At 37.3% G+C, this 22,972-nt stretch overlaps 1 protein-coding gene across 3 annotated transcripts in view; it reads right to left on the reverse strand.

Moving 5' to 3' along the window:
* RAB27B (RAB27B, member RAS oncogene family) overlaps positions 1-22,972 on the reverse strand; it is a 147,450-nt gene that overhangs the window by 34,772 nt on the left and 89,706 nt on the right. The window contains exon 1 of one of the 3 annotated variants that reach the window (XM_012745485.3): positions 15,354-21,302. The exons of the other annotated variants lie outside the window; for them this stretch is intronic. The gene's annotated coding sequence lies outside the window, so the exon portion shown is untranslated. Of the gene's footprint in view, positions 1-15,353; positions 21,303-22,972 lie in introns of those variants that run through there. 3 annotated transcript variants of the gene reach the window in all.

Here is a 22,972-nt window from a genome sequence, read left to right on the forward strand (position 1 = left end):
GAGGGGGTATCTCCCATATGGTCTCAGGGCTCTGGGAACAGATTAGGAAAAACAAAGTGAGGCTAAAAAGGAGACAGCATTAACTAAATTCACAACGTTGCTTCTTTCCTATTGCAATGATCCTTTTATTATACTCATTATTGCTTAGCTACAGGAATGCAGAGGAACTTTTTCTCTTCCCAAATAGATCTTTACCCTACTCTTAGGTTAAAAACACATCGGGCCATATGAGCAGGCATTGTGATGAGGAAACACAGTTTAACATCTAATGAGCTTTGGCCAAATTGTTAGTCAAAGTTGTAACATAAGGTTCTAAGAGAAATTTTATGTCATGTTTCTAGTGTTTATGATACAAAACATTATTAAACCTTGAACAGCCCCCCCCCCACACACACACGCCCCTCTATTTTCACAGTAACACTTGGCTTGTCTCTAACTCTAATTAACCCTCATGTATCTTCTATTCAGTGAAAATTTAGGGGATTATTAGCGCCACAGAGCTCTGTAGGAATTTTAATTTATGGCCATTTTACATGGTTGATGGCTAATTCAACATCTTTTCCTACAAAGCTGTGTCCTGCAGAGGATATTGTTGTATAGATAAACCATATCTGTACAATATTTTATTCATGAACTTGGCTCAGTTCCCAAAGTTACACTCTTGTTTTCTCAGACCCCACCCGGATTAATATGACACTCCTCCCCACTCGCTTGCAACCACCTCAGGGTTATGGAGTGACTTTTCTTCTAGTTCTGTGGCTGTTATCCTTCCTGTCCTCGTTTGGACCATGGTCCTAAATCTGTTTGAATGAGCAAGCAACATTCAGATTAAGCATATGAGGGATGATTACTCCAATATTCACAGTTGTTGTTTTTCTTGATTTTGCAATTCTTATTTTTATTTATTTTTTATTTATTTTAATTTTTTATAATTTAGCATATTATGGGGGTACAAGTGTTAAGGTTACATATATTGCCCATGCCTCCCTCCCTTGAGTAAGAGCTTCAAGCGTATCCATCCCCCAAATGTTGCACATCTTACTCATTGGGGTTGTATATACCCATCCCCTCCTCCCCCCTCCCACCTGCCCGACACCCGATAAATGTTATTCCTAATATGTCCACAGTTTTTAAAATTCAGTATTTTGATCTTGATTATTTGAAAGGAGGAAAAATATATAGCTCTAGTTCGGCCAAACTTTATAGAATGTGAAGAAATATTTCAAAGAAGGCTTTGTATTAATATTTTCTATTTTAGAAGAATAGAAATAATCCTCATGTTACTAGATGATATTTTCAAATATTAGAATCAAGTAGATTGAGCCAAAGGTTAGAATGTGTTTGATTTCCAAATAAACTAGTTTACGCTGCTTTCTTTTTTAACAGTTTGACATTGGTCCCCTGTCTAGCTGACGTACAGCAGATACGCAGCAGTGTGGCTTAAATGTTCCTATTATTTGATGATTAGCAGGTGCCAAGTTAGTTGTTCAATGTGTTTAATAAATCACCCTGAGTCCCTGGAGAGTTGCGAGAGGAAACAGCAGAGATGAGTGCAAATACATCCTTGACACTCTTATAAAAACGACTTCAGGCCGGGCGCGGTGGCTCACACCTGTAATCCTAGCACTCTGGGAGGCTGAGGCGGGTGGATTGCTCAGGTCAGGAGTTCATAACCAGCCTGAGCAAGAGCGAGACCCCCGTCTCTACTATAAATAGAAAGAAATTAATTGGCCAACTAATATATATATATATATATAATTAGCCGGGCATGGTGGCACATGCCTGTAGTCCCAGCTACTTGGGAGGCTGAGGCAGAAGGATTACTTGAGCCCAGGAGTTTGAAGTTGCTGTGAGCTAGGCTGACGCCACGGCACTCACTATAACCTGGGCAACAAGTGAGACTCTGTCTCAAAAGAAAAAAAAAAAAAAAAACGACTTCAAATGTAAGTTCTCTTTACAGTGAATCAGAAAGAAGCATCTTTTTAATACAGAGTAGTTTACCAATGACAAAAAAAAGAATGAATTTTATTGAAAATCCAAAATTATAGGTATGTTATTACCACAAAGCTGTCACAAATATCAACTCTACAGGGCACTAATTTATTTTAGTGCCTTCCTGCACCTCAATAATCAGAGAAATTTTTACTACAAACTCCAGTCAGATTATATTCCTTACTGACACAGTACCCAGTGACAATGGCACAAATAAATTTGAAGGACAGTGATTGACTTTATAGAGATATACAGAGTCTGTTCATTAAAAAATAATATGAATGCATGAATTCAAACTATCTGTAACAAATACTTTTGTCTGAAACTACAAAATCTAAGGTGAAATTATTACTTGCAGCAGACCTGAAAACTAAGAACACATAAAGCTTTATGGAAACCTTTTTCTGAAAAATAGTTCAAGAATCTCATTCCCTTGAATTGAGCTGGAAGTCATTGCAGTGTATTTGATTAAGTGCTCTAGTTGTTCTGCAGAGAAAAACCCAGAAGATCTCTCTAAGAATTTCAATAGTTGTCTTACCTAGGCTTTCCTTGTGGTGGAATAAGCAAGAAACTGTTTACATATCCTTTCTTACAAGCAAGTGGGACAACCACTTCCACATTGGTTTTCTAAATTCCACTGACTTGAAATCAGTTATTGTTTGGAGATAAGCCAAGCACAAATTAAAAGTCAGGACCAAATTGTCCCATGATGAACTAATTAGTTTAGTTTAGAGCTATTTCTTACATAGCAGTCTTCTGCCATTAGACATTTGGCCTAACTTTTTACTTCGCACTTTCAAACATGTTAGTGTGGCAGACACTGGACTCCATTTTGCTTTTGTAGTCAGTAAGGTATATTTTTGTTTTTAAGGAAAGTCAAACTGTTATCTCTTTGTGATTCCTGTGAATTGTCTAAATCCTCAACTTTAAACCATTTTATTCCATGTAACTAGGCTATTTTTTCTAGGCTGGCAGACTAGAAATTGGACTGAATAGTATTAACATGTTGGCATCCGTTTCTGAAGGTAACAACTCAGAGGACAATATGACATTAATGATTGCTCTAAAATTACCAAGCTGCAATTGACCAAAAGATATTTTGCTATCATGAATCTGTGAGGTTGGCCATTTAGTTTGCAGCTGTGGACCTATTTGCTGAGCCTACAGTTATCTATAAGCCCACCTCTTATTCTAGTAGTTGGCTGAGGTTGGCTTAGAAAAAATGCCATCATTCTTGATGGAAAAATACTTAGACTGGTTGATCAGTTACTACTACTTTAGTCTGAATAATTACCACAGCATCTTCCAGCTCACCAACTGAATCTACTTATATATACAGTTGTCCTTTGGTATCTGTAGGGGATTGGTTTCAGGACCCCTCTCTGATAATCAGAATCCATGGATGCTAGAGTCCCAGATATAAGATAGCATAGTATTTGCATATAACCTAAGCTCATCCTTCCATATACTTTAAATTGTCTCTAGCATTCTTATAATACTAAATGCAATGTAAATGCTATGTAAATAGTTGTTATACAGTATCATTTTGGGACTAATGATAAGAAATTAAAAGTCTGTGCCTATTTGGTACAGATGCAACCATCCGTTTTTTTTCCTCAAATATTTTTGATCTGTGGTTGGTTAAATACACGGATGAGGAACCCATGGATGTGGAGTGGTGTTGACTGTACTTGTAAAGTTCACCCAATAGGTGGGAAACTGAGAACTTATTGTCAAAGATACCCAGCCAAGTGTAGTGGACAGTACTGATAAGTAAGCCTCAAACACTATGAAAGGAGCAATTCCCTTCCTGAGGATGGACTAAGATACGCTACAGGAAGAAAACCAAAGACCCTTTCTGCAAGAGAGGGTGGTTCCCATATTACAGAACATTTGTTTAACCCTGAGTCTGCCCGTGTAATGGAAGATGTGATGTGGTGGCTACTGCAGGAATTCCAGGTGATAGTGTCACCATCCACAAGGGCCATATTAGCTTTTACTGATACAGTTTTTTTTTTTTTTTTTGCCCCAATTTTGCCATACAACTCTATTTTTAAACCTGGAACTTCTAACATTGGGCATGCCTTTGGATGTTTGCCATATGTAAACAAGCAAATATTTTATTAGCTATTTTTAGCCATATCTACTTTAGCAGAAATTAATTCATCAGAAAAACTGGCCAACACATCATTGATTTTCCAGCATGGGAGCAACAAAATGGCACAAGACACAGTAAAAAATATCAAAAGAAAGAAAGGTGGGCTCTGAGATAAAGTTCCAGGAAAGATAAATTTTACTCATGATTTGTACTAAAAAGAAAGTGCTTTGCTCCATCCTCAATGAATGTCAAACAAAAAAGACTCAAGAGGACAATCTTAGCTCCATGATAGAATAAAATTATTGTAATGTAATAAAATTATTTGCCCAGACAGGTGTTTAGGGGCCCTGATGCTTGCCTTTATAAACAACTTCATTATTAGCTTTATAAAAAGCTTCATTATTTCTAATTAAGTAGAAGCTGAAGATATATTATTTTTCTAAAATGTCTGAATGAAAGCATTTTTTTTTTACCTTAATAAAGTTTCATGACAAAAGCAACTATTCTTGAGAATGGTATGGATTTATGTATAGACATCATCACTATAGTATAAATATAGTTCTGGAAACTCATCACTGGAATGAATTTCATGAAAACATTCACTCCTCTCTTTAATTCTAGCATCATTTCTTTTTAGATGCACGTGAACAAGGTAATTTTAAAGTCATACCAATTAAGTGATAGTTGCTGCTTATAAAAACAAAGATATTCATCATTTAGTCTACTTGTTAGACTTTTCTTTATTAGTGCTGAATTTGATACATACGCTGAGCATTTGGGGTGCTAGATAATATATCAGACCAAGAAAAAAGCCTTAATAGATTAAAAAAAATGTTTATTTCTGCCTTTTTATTCCTTCTTCCTTAAGACCCTGTTGGAGAAGACCCTGTGGTTTAGGTGATGTTGCCTGCTTCATCCAGTTCAGTTTTGCCTTTAAATTGTTTCCAGGGCTAATTTTGGTAATCGTGTTAAATAAAATTGGACCTAGAAAGATTATGGCTAGAATGGGAGAATATTTGTTTACTTTAACCCCCTTTCACCTTTTTGTATTGCACACATACACTGCATAAATGTACTGAAGTTTTTACAAGTTATATGTAAAAAAGCCTTCCAAAGAAGAAGCAGTAGTAAGTAAAAATAGAATTGTAAAACTGTGCTCATCAAAACCAAAATTACTAAACTTTTGATTTTCTTATACAATAGCCTAGACCTGAGAACTGGTACCTCCAATGAATGTATGTGTTTGGTGACAGTGTTTCAGAGCTGAAAATGATGGTGCTGGTTGTCAGTCTTTAGTCAAAGGTTGAATATCAATGCAACTTTTTACCCTTGATAATCATGCCAAGCACACATCATCTAAAGTGATTCACAAATGTTCATCACAAGTTGTAAGAGGACCTTTTTTCCCCAATAATGACTTTTGTGCCTTTTTCTTCATATTATTACATTATCACACAAGTCCATATACTCTTTATAAAATATAAGATTTGTGCCCATAATCTTAGCTTACCTATACTCAAAACTCAAACAAGAAAAAAATACACTGATATTTCCCAAGAGAATATGAAATATTGATGAAGTTACAGATGGGGATAATCTAGAAGATTCACAGTTGGATAAAGCTTAGTGAATAATATAAGTAACCAAAAATGCTTGAGGAAAAAAGAACAAAAGCCTTTAAGTCACCATGGCTCTAAACTGAAGTACTGACTAGGGTATTTGTAGATATGGATTCTGTGTCTAACTCCTACATGAGTCATTTAAACATTCTTTAGGATTTGTTTCTCCATCTAATAATCAGAAAGCAAATAACTGGGCTATTGACATATTACAAGAAGCTTTTATGAAAAACACATTTGTTCGGAACTAGATGTCTCAAATGATGCGTCCATAATTATGCGTCCATAAAGAGAGTTTTACACACCTGAAATATAGAAGAACACAGACATCTCAATTGGACAAGTAGGGATGCAATATGTTCTCATCCTAATTATTTAATAATCAGAAATAATTGTCATGGAGAGCGAGAAGCAGCCAGATGGTTGTATAAAGAATTTTTGTAAATATAGTAGAATATATTAAACTTTTTCAAACAGTGAACTGGAAAAGTATTGACATGGAGACAGAGATAGGGTGGGAAAGAGGAGATAGGAGAGAGAAAATAACTTTCCCTAAATTTGGTCAATCATCTGACATGTTTTCACAAGTCAATCTCTTGACATTATTTTACACATTATTAGAACATACAAAAATAATTATTACTAGGGAATTATTCTTTAATTCTTTTAGAATTTCAAGATATATTTTGCTATCCCTTAGTAAGCAGATCTTGAGGTTAAAAGTATCCTAAATGCAGTCGTAGCAGAGCAAGAACAAAGCTATTAAGTTAAATAAAGAGAATGGGAGTTAATTCACACTTAAATTAATATTGGCTGGGCATCAGTTATTACAGCGTGATATTAATGAGCCCAAATGAATAGATTCACTTTAGGAATCTGTTAGGTTCCCATTTTGTGGTACTAGAACATATTCCTAGTTAAAATATGACATGTCATTTTTCACAGGGTGGGCTGGGAGAGAATATACATGAATAGGATTATATGGAAAAGAAACATATTGTCCCAAGAAACTATAGGCATATTTATGTCCTTCCAATTTAACAACAATAATACTGATACATATAACCTGGTGTGTGTGTGTATATATATATATATATATAAAATAACATATATAAATAATATTTACATATATAACATATAAATATATGTAAATAATAATTACATATATAACCTTAAATTTTCCCTAAGTTCTCCAAAACTTTTAATGTCATTATTAGTCAAAGCACAGTAGTGGTTACAAAAAATGAAGAAAACCATTAGTCCTATCATATGGTTACTCCTCCTCCTCCTTTCCAGGGTCTCCCTGAGAGGTGGCATTTGGTCTTGTGGATTTTAGCCATAACCAGCATGCCAGTATTTCCCAAGCATTATCGACAGCCTGGCCTCTCCTGAGAAGCCTAGATTTCAAGAGCCACTTTCTTGAGCACATCCAATTAAATAACCACAGGTACCTCAAATGCAGTTCATCTTCCTCCCCCAGCTTGTCTCATTTTTCTATGCCAGATTTTAATTTTTGAGACCACTCTTCATCCATCTACTGCCTTGTTAAAGTCAGCAATTTAGCCTTTATAATGATTTTTCTTTTCCCCCAATATCCGGTTAATGCCCATTCTTATTATTTCATTAATCTGACTTCTCTTCTCCAACTTTACAATCACTGAGCCAAGTTCAGATCCTTTATATTTCCCACTCCTAACTGATCTCTCTACAGTTTTAATGTCCTTAAATTTATCTTTCTCTTTATTGCCACAGTCATTCATTCCCACCACTAACTGAAACTTCACCAAGTTACACTAAAATTATCTGCTTGTGGATCTCTCTTTTACTAGATTCTAAGTTCATTAGGAGCATGAACTATATCTTATACATCATTACAAGCAAATATGATCTGACACCCATAGTAGGCACTTAATGAATATTTTTAATTAAAAATTCAGACAGACAAAAACTATATCAGAGACTAAATTGCTATTGTCACGTTTAACAAGGGGAGCAGATCTTTTATTGTAATAATCACATGTTAACTTTAAATAACTTGGTATTTTTCTTCAAGTCTATACTGTCCTACAACAGGCAGATTTGTGCTCCCTGAAGAATGTCAGTAATTCTCAGATTTTTTATTTTTATCTTTCGGATCAAGTGACCAGGCACATACATATTTACTGTGGAAAAGACTAATTACAAGGCAGTGTTGAGCCTTATTTTAAAACCCTACTTACTCCAATTTCTTTTAGAAAACATAATTCCTGAAAAATAACACAAATAGAAATGCTTCTACCGGTTATGAAATATTGTGGTGCAAACAGAGCACCTTTCATTAAACATATAGTTAACATTTATGAATTAGAATTGTTCCTTTTTTATTTTGGATTAGTCCTCTGTTCTCAGGTTGCCAAGCCTATACCCTTATGTGTTTAAATATTCTCTGTATTGATTTTAAGAGTCAACCTCACTGCTCTAGACTACTTGGACAACACTTCAAGGCATTGTTTCACTGAAATCACTCTAATCCAATACTTTCCAGGAACTGCAGGATAAGAAACCGATTTCTGGTTCCCTGGTCTCATATGCGTAAGTTTTTTTTTTTAAAAGTCAAAGTGTACTCTAAAAAAATGAAAACCGTAAGGAATCAGAACCATGAAAAACACACTTGATTGGAAGGACGGTTGCAAACCAAAAAGAACAACAATATAATTCCAGGGAAATTCATCTTCGAAGCAACTCAGTTATTATCATATGGCCATTTTACAGAGAAAACCACAATAGAATTCAATGACTTCCTCAGAGCCTGTGCAGGAAACAGATGTGCATCATGGCTTGTCCAAGTCTGCAGGGGAGACTAAGCGTGCAGGTTGGTGTAACTTTACCTACTGGTGGAGAAACATACTAGACAAGGGTCCTTAACCGCCATTTATCATCTCACTGTCACTTTTATCTATGGATACACTTTTCTAATCACAGATGGAATGGATTCTCACCAAGTGTGTAAATTCCTGGGGTAAGAAAAGGGAACCCCAATTAAGGGCATCCAGGAACAGTACCAGTGAGCTACACATTCTGTTTTTGTTTGCTTGGTAGCTAGAAGCTAAGTGAAAAGTAGCTAGTACTTTTCACCTAGTAGCTAAGTGAAAAATTAAAATCTAACAAAAGAGTTTTAGGGGTTTTTATAGACCAATTTCAAAATAAAGAGCACCCGAGGATAGCCTAGTGGGATCCCAAGAGAATCGCAAACCCAAAGTTGCTCATTTCATTTTATTACTACTATATAGTTATCATCAACTCATAACTATCATGAGTTAGCATCCCATTTTCAAGTGCAGATTAAAGCATAGGTCTTTCAAATACGATGCCCATTTAAGCCTATTTTATTATGTTTTAACCCTGAGTTATAAATATGGGAATATTTTCATTATCATGATTATTTTCCTCTAAGATACGTGTTGCAGTGTTGTTTTCTGTATTCTTTCTAATAGACTTTTACCTCCAAATCCTGACAGACAACATTTGAGCACAGTTATTGCTAACCTTAGGAACACTAAGATCAAAGATTGAGATTGAGTGGGAGAGGGATACGCATAGGGACTGGGAGTAATGGTTTCCCTATAGTTCATTGTGATATCTATAGTTCACTCAAAGAATTATAAAAAATTTAGCAAACTGGGTGCATTAGCAAAATGCTCCTGCATTTTGTAGCATTTGGGAGAAAATATCAGAAAATTGGATGCTTCAGTCAGATAAGGAGGCACCCAAGTTAATATGTGGCAACTCCTGGTATTGGAAAAAGTTTCCACTTTTTTAAGTACTAAGATCTGTCTAGTTTTTCTAGCCCTCTTTGAGAAATCTACTTTCATTTTATATTTTTAAGATTTTAACATGTTTAGAAACATTTGTCAACAGTACATTTTGTTTATGAAAATAACATATATTGAATAAATAGATCATAAGAACTGAGTAATTTTTTTAATGAACTTCTCAGGCTGTGATTGTCTTGCCTAAGTTTAAGTTAGATTGGGCAAATATAATACAAACCAGTTTTTTCTAATTATTATTCTGCAGTGTCCTTCAGTTCAGCTTTAATACACAATCTCATTTTTCTGAACAAGTTAAGGAAAGAAAGAAGAAAACAGATTGTGTTGACCCCAAGTTCACTACAATTAAAAATAAATTTATGTGCTACAGAAAGAAGGCTAAATAAAATCTGTGCTTTTTCCCTAAATCTTTTTAAATGAATATTTTCCCCATTTATAGAGTTTATATATTTCTCTTCCTCTCCATGTTTGTATGCAAACACACACACATATATATATTTACCTACTTAAAAACACAGATTTATATATATATATACATATACATCTGTGTCTATGGATATCTAGTTATCACCTGTCTATCTAAATGGATAGATACATAAATAGAAGGAAGAGAAGGGAAATAAAGAAAGAAATAACTAAACATGAAGCAAGAATTGCAAGTTACCCAGGCCTAGAGCTGGACAGTAGGGCTGTTAAAACAATCAATCCATACCTTTTATTTTATATAGGAGAAAATCAAGACTTTAAGGAGATTGAATGCCATGTTCATAGCTATATACTACTCAGCACTAGCAATATTTGATTAATAATAGACTTTCTAATGGTTTGATTTAAATCCCACCAATTTATGATATCTATATCTGCCTTCTGTGAAATTGTTCCCCAAATTATGTGGGCAGGTCTTGATATCCTTCAATGTAGCTTTACCTCCCTAAAAATGTTCCTGCATTTCTAGATATTAAACATTTAGTTTATATGGTAGCTAGAACTTAATTCACTTTGATCTGTTTTATTGCTGACAACTAAACTTTGACTATAGATTCTTAATTTTTTTTTATCTAGAATATATATCAAATATTAAATAGTGTTCTCATATTTTTAGGATTACAACTTTGGAAGAAAGTTTGTAGGTAGGTCGTTTGGTTCAACTTCCCAGTTGAAGCCATCTCTATAACATCTCTGGCAGATAAATCTTGGGTCACTGCACTTCTTGGTCTTCCTTGGTCTTTTTCATTCCCTGCAATGACTTCCCAAGTGGTGTCTCCAGTCTCACCTTGTGCCCCTCTCTCTGCCACCTGCTTTCCACTCTCCAAACTCATCTCTCAGTGCCTTGAATGCACCAAGCTCTCTCCCATTTTAGGAACTCGGCAGATGCCTTTGCTCTGTCTGGCTTGTTTTTTCCCAAATATTTACCTGCCTGGCAACCAGACAATGATTAGATCCCAACTGAAACACTATTTCCTCACAGAGATCCTCTTGACAGCTTCCACCATGACTCTTTCCCACCTAAAGAAGTTATTTGCAGCCACAATAACTTTTCAATTTTCTTTGATTTCAATTTTCTCCAAGTGTTGTCTAATCCTTCCATTGTAAACACTACTGTCTTTTATATAAAAAGAAGAGGGAAGCAAAACAGAAATTGATTAATTCCACTTTCTTTTACATCTACTAACATGAAGTGAGATGACCCTTCCTTATTCACTGCTTTGTTCCAAACAATGTGAAAAGAATCTTTAGCTCTCCTGAGCCTTTTCTTACAAGCTTCAGTTCACTCTGGGTCGTACTCTTCCTTAAACTATGCTTACAGCTCCGACAACACCTTTCTAAGTATTTCTAATTGCATGTTGCTCTGTTCTTCTGTTCTATAAGCCACTTTTTAAAAACTGATTTTATTAGAACCTCTATAAAGCTTCATGAGTTTTTCTACTGGCTTCTCTCTTTTCAATTTGTCTTGGGGATTGGGTGAAACACTATTTTCAGAATTTTTACAAGTTAGTTTTTCTGAAAACCTTATTTTGAGAACTTCAGCTCCTACTCAAGCTGCCAGTGTGCTATATGGCCACATGCAATCACTTTCCTCATTTCACTGTTTATCTTAGCAATGCCTGATACCACTGACCATTCCTTTCTTCTTGACAAACTTTGTGTCTTAGTTTACCTCTCGCTTGACTGGCTCTTTACTGACTTCTCCTATGCAAGATCCTATGAATGTTAGAATAAGCCACAGCTTAATCCTTGGGCCTCTATTTTTTTTCTCTCTCTAATCTTTCTCCAGGTGATATCCTCAAGACCATGGCTCTAAATAGCATCCATAGGCACTCGATTCGCAAATTCTTACATTCAGCTATGACTTCCTCTAAGTGCTCCATATAAGATTAGTATATGTCAAAGCTCAATTTGGTATTTCCACTTGCAAACCAAAAAGTCTCTCAAAAGGCTGGAAATGAACTCTTCATTTTCCTTGCAAATCTCCCCTAGCTTTATCCATCTTAGGAAATGGCTTTGCCATCTGCCCAGGGTCTTCAACACAAGTCCTGGTGACCCTTTTCTTCATCCCCACATTTCACCTGATTCATTAGCAAGTTCTGTCAGCTCTGCCTTCAAATATTCCCTGAAGGTTCAGGAAATATTCTCTCCAGGGCCACAGTTCCACCCCTAATCTATGCCACTGTCTTTGCGCATCTACTAGAATCACCTCCTGATTGGTCTCTTGTTTACTCTGGTTACCCTACAACCCATTCTCTTCAAGGAGGCCAGAGTGATCTTTTCAAATATCACCTCCTCTGAGGCTTTTCTTGACCACTGAGTCATACAGAGTCCCCCTCCAGGTCACTCCCATTATTTTTCCCTTTAACATTTTTTTTCTTAACAACACTAAAACTTGCAGAATCACTAATTTGCTTATTCAGTTATGTGTCTACCTCTCCACAGTAGAATGTAACTTCCATGGCAGTGGAGACCTTGTATGTTTTACTAACTTCTGTTATCCACAGCACTGACAAGAATATTAAAGTTCTTAGTATACTAAGTATTTGCTGAGAAATATCCAACAGGCTATATCTAAAACACAGTGCTTTCTCATTTTACTCAGAATAGAAACCAAAGCCTACATATTTATTAGGACCTTTGAAGCCCTCCATGCCTGGCCCCATTATTGCCCCTCCCCAAGTTCTTCCTACCATCCCCCTCACTCCCTCTGTGCTAAGTCCACCAGCTTCTCCGCTGTCCCTGGAAGATGCCAGGCAAACTCTTGCTTGCTGTCCCTTCAGTCTGGAACGCTCTTCCTCCTCATATCCACACGATCACTCTCTTGCTTCAGATCAATGAAATATCATCTCAGGGAGGCCTTCCCTGAGCACCTGGTCTAAAATTTCAACATGCACTGTCCCATGCCATTGCCACTCTCTGCATGTCGTCTCTGCTTATGTTCTCTCCTGAGCACTTACGTCTAATGTACCATGGATTTAGCTTACTCGTTTGGATTACTCTTTATCTCCCGGGGAAGGGCAGGCTCTGTCCGGTCAGGGATTTTTGTCTGTTCTGTCCACTTCTATCCACCTAGAGCCCAACATAGTCCTCGACATTATTAACAAATATTGTTGAATAGATGAACAAGCAACTTTATATATTATGTTTCACAATATATTAAGCAGTTGTTCAGTTAGAAAGACTGAATTTATTGAAGATTTTTTGGCCATTTGTTAAACAGTGTTTCTCTCATTATTGGTAATCTAGACAAGTTTCCTTCATTTAAGGAGCACCAATGAGAGAAGGTTAATATTTGGAGAACATGAATAATGACTGCAAAGGGTGTGAAACAAATTAAGCAATGCTCTAAACTCCATGTATGGGGTTTACCATAAGTTTGTTATTATGTTTAGGGTTGTTGCTGCTTCCTTACTATAGAATAAACTTAAGCCCCATATATACCTAGTCATGAATGAAAAATTCATTCCCCCTCGGCAGCCATAGTTAGAAAGTGGCATACTTTTCAGGGGAAATACCTGGTTTGTCCTGTCTGTTTTCACTGTAATCGTTTTCCTGCATCTCAGTGTTATAATTACTTGCTTAAGAGCTGAACTATTGGCTAACCTGCCGTGATGAATCAACTCAAGAAACTGGATTAATTGTGAGATGAGCTTTTACATGAATAGTTGGTCTATATTTCATGCTCTACTGATCTGAGAGACCCAAAAACCTTACCAAAAAATTCCAGGAGTGAGGGTGGGAAAAGAGCAGATTTTTCTGTTCTGAACCACCTGGAACTTTGGATGACTTCCACTTTCTAGAAGAAGAGTGAAACAAATGAACAGCAATTCTAAAACCAGCGGACAGTTGTAGTAGAAGCTGGTGTACCAAGGAGCTGAGAAGATCTGTTATTAGGGTTACCTTCCTTCTTTATCAGGTCAAACATGCCTGTTTCAGAAATGACCTACGAGAAAGGAGCCCTGTGGTTCGCTGACATTTGACAGATTCTCTTTATTCCTTCTTGGCAGCTGTGAGAACAGGCCCATCCAGTTTCATCTGAAATGTTTTGTTTTCCTTTCGAAAGCAATGATGGTAATATGGGAGTTCACATCAGCTCATAAGCAGAAAAGCCCCACTGATATTAAACTATCTGTCAAAATGACCTTTTTTTTTTTTTTTTTTTTTTTTTTTGGTCATCCATAGGAATCCCCTCTTGTCTTCAAGGATGATTGATGCCATCTGGGTAGAGGATTATGCTAGGAAATTGTGAAAAATAACTATCTGGTAGTGGGGAGGATGGCATAGGACAAGTATGGCTGTCACTTCATAGCCACAATTTGAAATTTGTAGCTGCTTGAAAATTCAATAAACTTAAATACCTGAATTTATAATGATGCCAGTCCATCCTTTCTGTCAACTTTTCAAAATTTATAACTATGAAACCCTATATAGTCTCTCTATATATAATATTACTGAATATATGTTTAAAAAAAGCTTAATGTTGAGAACTGTAGACATTTCATTTTTAAACAGAACTAAATCAAAATTAATACCTATATTACATCAAATAATAATGTTGGTGGTGATAACCCTGTTATTAATAGGGGCTAAATTTAATGATGTACCCTTTAAACAACTAGAATCGCATACCCTTAGTTTCAGATCTTGACCTAAAAAGCTGGTAAACATGTCACAGGTGTGATGGCTTTAATCAAACACAGCTTTTTCCAACGAACACAGTCTCTGCTTACAGCCCACCCGCTTCAGCAGTTTGCGGGGGCTCCTTTAGATAATGTTGCACTGGGTGGGACAGTCTTGGAAGCTAATTTATTGTGACCGCTTAAACCAACACAGACACACAGCAGATCAGAATTCGGAAGCAACAGGGTCCAAAAATCGGAAAACGGAAATCTCTCTTGATCTCTCTGTGGCTAGTTCACCTGAGGAAGTGCAAAGAAATGTTCTTTCACTTGCCTGGCTTGTTTTTTTCCCTGTCACTTCTTCCTGAACGACACTCGAAACGCATCATCCTTCTTGTTCTAATGCAGCACTCTCGTGGCTGTTTTCTGAGATACGAATGGAAGGAAACTGGCATCGCCGTGCTGTGCCCAGTTTTTCTTTTTCTTTTTCTTTTTTTTTTTTGTCCTAAGCAGCTGTTTGAAAAGCAAACACCAGAACCCCAAGAGAGAGCCAGGCCGAGCTGGCTGGCGACCTCCGTGCGGCGCACGCCACGGCCGTGCCCAGTGCGCGGGTGTCTGCCGGGCGCGGGCGCACACCGCGGGCCCCGGCCTGCCGCGCTGCCGGGCCCACTGCGCGCCGGGAGGGTGGGGGCGTCCCGGCCACCGCAGCCCGCCTTCCCCGACTCACCAGCCTGCGAAGTTTCCTCGCCGACAGGGCCGGGCGTCAGGTTTCAGGGAGCTTTCTCCGTCTCCCCCTTCCCCAGCCCGGGAACGGCCGCGCGGGATCCGCCTCACCGGGCGACAAGCATGGGGACGGCTCCTTAGTTTTCCAACCTGTGGCTGCTCGGGTCGGTCCCCAGCCCCCGGCCGGCCGTCAGGGCTGCAAGTGGCAGGGCTGGTAGCACCACCCCCTTGGAGTCCGCAGCGACTCCGGCCTGGAAGGTTTGTGTGAGAAGAAGGCGTGTCCCCGAGCCCGAACGCGGATGTGCCGAGCTCACCTCAGGCCAGTCTTGCTGGTGACTCAACTGCTGCGCTCAGAAGCACTCTGGGCTCCGGGTCGCGTTCTCCGCGCTGTGACAGCGCTCCCAACCCGGCGGCGGGCTCATTTTTATTCATTTATGTTTCTGTGTTTCCTTTGATATCGCTTACTCAAAGAGCTCAGGGCACTGGGAGAAGAACTGTTTCCAGGGGGTTGCATTCTCCCCTCACAAGGAGAGTCTCATTACCTATGGGGAGAGCCCACGACTGCAAGTGGAGAGCAGGGAAAGGTTTGGCAGGTAAGAGTGGGAGTTGGAAAGAAATTAATATTTTAAAAGTTAGAATGCGCTCCTAGGAATGCATTCATCAGTATGCACCGTCCTGATTCTTGCTTCCTAAAATCACCTTGGACATGGATAGGCTGCTGTTAAACAAAATAGTGAGCACACAGTGTCGCTAAACAAATATTCATTGAGTACCTACTGTGTGGCAGACCCTGTTCTGAACACTTCAGATTCACCCACACAGCAAAGACCCTGGCTGCCCCTCTTGGGATTACGTTTGAGGCATACTCTGACATCCCTAAATTCATGGTAAAGGTAAAGAACACAAGGTTGAATACATAGCATAGCATAGCATAGCATAGCATAGCAATTGACTTATTCCTCTGGGAAGAAAATCAAAGAGTTCCAAACCCGTTGCTTGCATTCATGTTAGAAAACAATGAGATGAGGATGATCGCTTACCTCTTAATTGTTTAAGTCAGTTCCAGCTGGGTGCCTTAGAGACCTAATTTGGGAGGCATCTCGCAGAGAATGTCTTGTGGAAGAGGGCAAAGGAACAGCCCCAAACGCACAAACGACAGCAAAGTAGTGGAGAAGAGGAGTATTAGAGAAAAGGTTTGATTTCACAAAAATCTGTCTATTAGGAAACTATGGAAGAAGTTCTGTTTTATGTACCTCAATGTACTTATATTGAAAATGAGGATAACAATAATGCCTTCATAGTGTTATTGTGAGTAAGTGAGTTGATATTAGTAAACTGTGTAGAGCAGTGCCTGGCACGGTAAGTTCTATGCATGTGTTGGCTATACTTGTTATTTTGGTAGCACTTACTCTACTCCTTTCTCCCCAAATAACGTGCAATTCATAAAAAGTATCTCAGATCTACTAGGAGAAAGTATATGAGTTTCATAATGTAGATTTTCAAAATATGTATGCTGAAAATCTATGTCTATGATAAATCTACTTTGCATCCAACAGCAATAGCTAGGTATACAACAAGTGTGTGTCCATGGGCCTGGAGAGAGATAAAAGAAAGAAAACAACAACCTTGAATTTTTTCCACTATTAACATATCGATTTAGAATGATTCTCTGTGCTATACAATGATTCATACTCTTTACCTAGTTAATGTGTTCACTAATCAAATTAATCCTAATAGCCATTATTTCCTGAATGCAATAGAATTTGTAAAGCCCTTGACTGCGGATCATCTAATTTGACTTTCACAACATTGTTTTGAAATAGGCATCTATTATATTTATTGTCCCCATTTTTAGAGTGATGAAATTGAGGTTGAGAAAATTCCAATCTTTTGCCCAGAATCAAGAAGGTCAGTGAAGGTAGAATTCAGGTCCCCTAGTCCCGAATGCTGAAATCATGGTGGTTACTATTTTGTGCTACCACTCTACTATCTAGAAAAATTTCCTGCTATGAGGAAATCTAACAGACACATTTATCATAGGCTCTCCTTGCCACCTTTCCCCAGATTAAGTGTGTCATCTGCTTTGTAGGGTCAAGTCCTGCAGGGACAGCTCCCCTGGAGTGACTTGCTACATACAGTCCTATCTTTCAGGTTCCCAGGCTCAGAGCCATTAGGTTATATGGGGACACTGCTAGAGTGGCAGAGCATTTCCTTCCCTGTGGGAAGAGGGGTTCCAAGGAGGAGAAAGAGTGGGGGATATGAGAGAAATATTTCTTGACCACTTCATGCAGGCCACTGTGACAGAAGTAGAGCAGAATAAATGACCCAGGAAAACCAGTGAAAACAAGGTGACAACATCATATGTCATCATTATTGTCATCAAATCTTCCTGTACCTGGAGTTTATGTAGCACAAATTAAATAGATATGACTTCTGAATAATTCAATAAATACAGCACTGAGGTAAACAGATATATAAATGTACATGGGGAGAGAGCTAGTTATAGATAGCAAGTTGATCACAGATATTTCATAACCCTTTCCTCAAATTCCTTCATCACAAGAATAACTGAATTTTTAAAATACTATTAAACCATAAAGACAAATAAAAGTGAAAGGAGGTATCGGCAGATAAAATACATTGTAGTGGTTTTTTTTCTTTGAAAAACTTAAATCAGACGGAGGGTTGATATATGATTTGGAAGAGCAGAGGCGTATACACACTGCATGTCTGCAGGAGAGGTGATGGACAAGATGCGAGCCAATTCTTCCTGCAAAGCCTGGGCAAACTCAGGCCTAGAAGGCAGAAATACCAGCCTCAGGGAGGCCAGGTGGTGGGGTAAACAGGGGTTTGGTTAGACGTCTGTATACAGAATGCTTGGACCCAAAGTTCCCTTCCTCACTGCCATGCAATCAACCAACCATAAGTTTTTCCATCTGCTCATTCCAACTTCCAGGAGATTGAAAGTTTATTTTCTGGAGAAAGTAAACTAGAGTAATTTGTGGTTCAACAAGATGAACTGAACACATGCCTTTGTACTCTGCTACTAAAGAAAATGAATAACAAAGAATTTATATATAAGACAGGAATAATCTCTTGAAATTGAAAATATACTCAGAATTTTAAAAAAATTGACAGATGGGGTAGAAGATTTAAGTTGGACAAAATCTTCAGGAAAGCAGCACAAAAAGCTGTAGATATAAAAAAGCAAATGGAGAAAAGAATTTATGACTAATGGAAACCCCAGAAAGTTCCAGAAAAGGGATCATTTTGTGCAGAAAAGGATGGAAAAATTAACTTCAAAAATGCAAAACAATTGCAGAAATGAAGATCATGAACTTTGGGGATCAAAAGTTTCCTTAAAAGGTCCAGGAAGAACGAAAATTTTAATCATCAATTAATTAAACACAGCAAGTTACATAATTCAGATACTAGAAACGCAGGAAAAAAGAGAAGACTCTAAACTGTCTTCCAGAAACTTAAGGCAGATCACATACAAAGAGAAAGAATAAAAACTGCCTTGGCTTTCTCAAGATGGATTCAGAAGTTACTTTGAATGCGTACCCATTTTAAAAATGAAATTATTTTGAACCGAGAATTGTATACCCAGACAAACTGTCAACCAAGCTTGATTAATGGCATTTTCAGTCATACAGGAACTCAAAAACTATACATCCTGTGTATCATTTTTAAGGAAGTGTTCCCCACATAAGCTTATATATCATAAAAGAGGAAGAGATGAAACCACCTAAAATTCAGGCCCAAGATAGGAGACAGTAAAAGGAATTCTCTAGAACAACCATTGTGAAGCAGCCCTAAAGAGAAACAGAAAGATGGTTACAGTAGGAATGTCGCCAAAAAAAAAAAAAAAAAAAGGAAAAGAAAATGCTAGATTATTTGATGTACCTGTACACTTGAAAGTTATCAATAAAAGTTTGTACAGTGGAGACTGGCAGTTCTCACCAGATTCCATAGTCTTCTCTTTATTCTAAGCATCCCACTAGATTTCATTTCTCAGTCCCTGGTATGTGGGGAGGCATGGAACTGAGTTCTGGCCCATGGAATGTGGGCAGAAGTGATCTACAGCACTTCCAGGATATACCCATAAAATGACTTGTGAGATCCTCCATCCCTCTCTTTTCTTGTTAGTATCCAGATGCAAGGAATCAATGAAGAGCTGTGAAGTCCTAGAAGGCATGAAATCCTCTAGAAGAAATAAAAATCTGTGACATTGAATGATGTGTGGCACAGAAACCCCAGCTGCTACATGTTGGATTGTGACAACGAGCAAGAAATAAACCTGTGTAAAGCCACTGAGGTTTTCAGGGTTATTACTACATTTATATTATTCGGTTACAGTTTGAAAGATCAGTTGGAGGCAACTGTGAATAATTTACCATAGAGTAGAGTGAGCTAAACAAATTGTAAAAGGATATTATTAACTCCAGGAAAAACAAAAAGTTGTGAGATAAAAGAAACATAACGATAGTATACAACTTCATTTGGATGTGTATATAATCCCAGTGAGGGAAACATTGACAAGCGAATCAACCATAAAGTACAATAAAACTTTATGAGGAGCATGAGAAAGAGTCTGTACTGAGTTTAAGTGTGTGTAAGGCAACTAAATCCTCAACTGTTGTAACATAAAGCAAATAAACAATGTGTAAAATTGCTATATAAGGGAATAGCAGGATAATCAAATCCCTTACAAATAGGTACGGTAAAAAAAAAAAAAAAACCCACTAAAAGAGTCAAATGTTTGCTTTTGGGGATTAAGCCCAGGCCTTAGGAGGAGATCTGTGTTACTTTACAAGAACTTTAACACCATTTTATTTTGTTTTAAACCCTGAGATCCATTACCTTAATAAAAATAAAATTAATCTTGAAGAAGTCTAAGGCTATATACATGAGGAAATAAAAGATATTTGTTCAATAGAGAAAACATTCCACTTAAAGTATTTGCATATGTTAATATAATCCACTGCAAGCAGTGGAGAAAGTGGATTTGGGGTGCAGAATGCAGATAGATTTGAGAGGTTTGCACAATGGTTTATTCACTGAGCAAATATTTATTAAGCAACTTGTGCTTGGTACCCTGCTAGGCATGGGTGATGCCGCAGAGGACAGGAGGGAAGAATAAAGGTACTCTGAGAGAAAACGAGCATTCGTGAGCTCTAAACAAAAAACACATTTGGATTGTTCTCTCTTGTCCTTGGTGGCATGAGCTACTGACTTTTTGATCATGACAATGACTTCCATACTTCAGTACTTTAAAATTTCTCTTGACCCAACCTCCACACTAATGAGGTCAGAAATTTCCTAACTCTACCTCTGCGATTGAGGGGAGGCTTTGCCAGGGAGTCGTGCACGGGTGTGGCTCCACCTTCTGCTGATTTTCAGTTCATGCAAAGTCTGTTTAATTACAAATAAAAATCCACCCCTCCCCAATTAGAAAAAATCTCCCAGCATGACTAACAAGTCATACAACTGGACTTCCAGGTCATGCTAGTTTCCCTAGCCACTTACAAAGATGTGATTTCAGGAAATATACATGCTTAAGAGACTTTCTACTGGTAAATTACTTTGTGTGTAGCACATGAAGACCTGTTTTAGATATCTGTTTATTAAGCTGGATGTTTTCACACTTGTATCTATGGCAGATATTCTATGGTGAGGTCTTAACCTGCCCTCTTCTGACCTTATCTTACTTCAGTTTCTTAGAAGGTGAAAGGAAGATGTACTCAGACTTCATATGGAGAGTATTATAATTTAGTCTGATTCTTTCTTCCTATGTTAAAGGCACTTGCTATGGGAAAGGCCCAAATGCTTTCATGAGTAATGTTCACATACAGCCTTTATACAAGCCCTGGCTTGCCTGGAAGCCATAGTAGTATGGGTATGCCGTGATTCTGTCTATGAATAATATGCAACACCCTTTACAAAGAAACAATGCCAAAAGTATAATTATGGACACAATTACAAATTACAACATTGTTTAATCAATTTGTCAAACTGATTAAAGAGAAGGAAAATCATATTAATAAAACTAAACATACAGGGAAATTGTAATTCATTTTCTACAAGTCACTATGACAAATATACATACACACAAATATAGTGATATATCAGCACATATAATTATATGTGTGAACATAAATATAGTCATGTGTAATCACATAAAAAATATGTAAATATAATTGCTTTGTTGCTAACTTTACTGTGAGCTCCAAAATAAAATGTCACGTGGGCCTACCATAAAAGTATAAACAAATATGTGATGATTCCTTTATTTTCCCAAGAGATGTTACCAATACCAATGTTTTTATGACTTTTGCTCCTTTTTAACTCTAATTCTTCAAATTGTGATGTCACTCAGAAATAGTAAATCTTTCTTAAATTCTTTTACCTGCCTTTTAACCAATTATAAGGTATTTTTTCCAGGCATCCAAATGACCATTGATTGATATAATTTCAGGGAAATATATCTTTCCTTCCCTCTATATACTTTTGATCAAATTAGTTTCATAAATGTTCCCTTATAAGAGATCTATAAGGACTCCAATATAAGATAATCATGTGTTTTTGAAGTATAATTTGGGAAATGATCTTGCCTTATATTTGATCATACATGATGTTAAAATATGTTATAAAATAACAACTAGTAAATTAAGATTTAATTATAGCAAAGAATCATATGCTAAATAGTTATTTTTTCCAAAATATTAAGGGGATACAAATATTGTTGTTACATGGATACATTGTATAATGCTTTTACTGGCCATTTGTCTATCTTCTTTTGAAAAACTTCTATTCATATCTTTTGCCCACTTTTTTTTTTTTTTTTTTTTTTTTTTTTTTTTTGAGACAGAGTCTCGCTTTGTTGCCTAGGCTAGAGTGAGTGCCGTGGCGTCAGCCTAGCTCACAGCAACCTCAAACTCCTGGGCTCAAGCGATCCTTCTGTCTCAGCCTCCCAAGTAGCTGGGACTTACAGGCATGAGCCACCATGCCCGGCTAATTTTTTCTATATATATTAGTTGGCCAATTAGTTTCTTTCTATTTATAGTAGAGACGGGGTCTCGCTCTTGCTCAGGCTGGTTTCGAACTCCCGACCTCGAGCAATCCGCCCGCCTCGGCCTCCCAGAGAGCTAGGATTACAGGCGTGAGCCACCGCGCCCGGCCTTTTGCCCACTTTTTAATGAAGTTATTTTTTTCTTGTTTATTTGTTTGAGTACTTTGTAGATACTGTATATTAGCCCTTTATTGAATATATAGTTTGCAAATATTTTCTGCCATTCTGTAGGTTGTCTATTTACTTTGTTGATTATTTTTTTTGCTGTGCAGATGATTTTAAATTTTATTAAGTCCCATTTATTTATTTTTGTTCTTGTTGTATTTGCCCTTGGGGTCTTAGTTATAAATTCTTTTCCTGGGCCAATGTCTAGAAGAGTTCTTCCTACAGTTTGTTCTAGAATGTTTATGGTTTCATACCTTATAGGGAAGTATTTTATCCATCTTGGATTAACTTTTGCATATGGCAAGAGATAAGGGTCCTGTTTCATTCATCTGCATGTGGCTATCCAGGTTTTCCCAGCACCATTTATAGAATAAGGCATCATTTCC

Source organism: Microcebus murinus, chromosome 17 (assembly GCF_040939455.1).
Source record: "Microcebus murinus isolate Inina chromosome 17, M.murinus_Inina_mat1.0, whole genome shotgun sequence".
NCBI lineage: Eukaryota > Metazoa > Chordata > Mammalia > Primates > Cheirogaleidae > Microcebus > Microcebus murinus.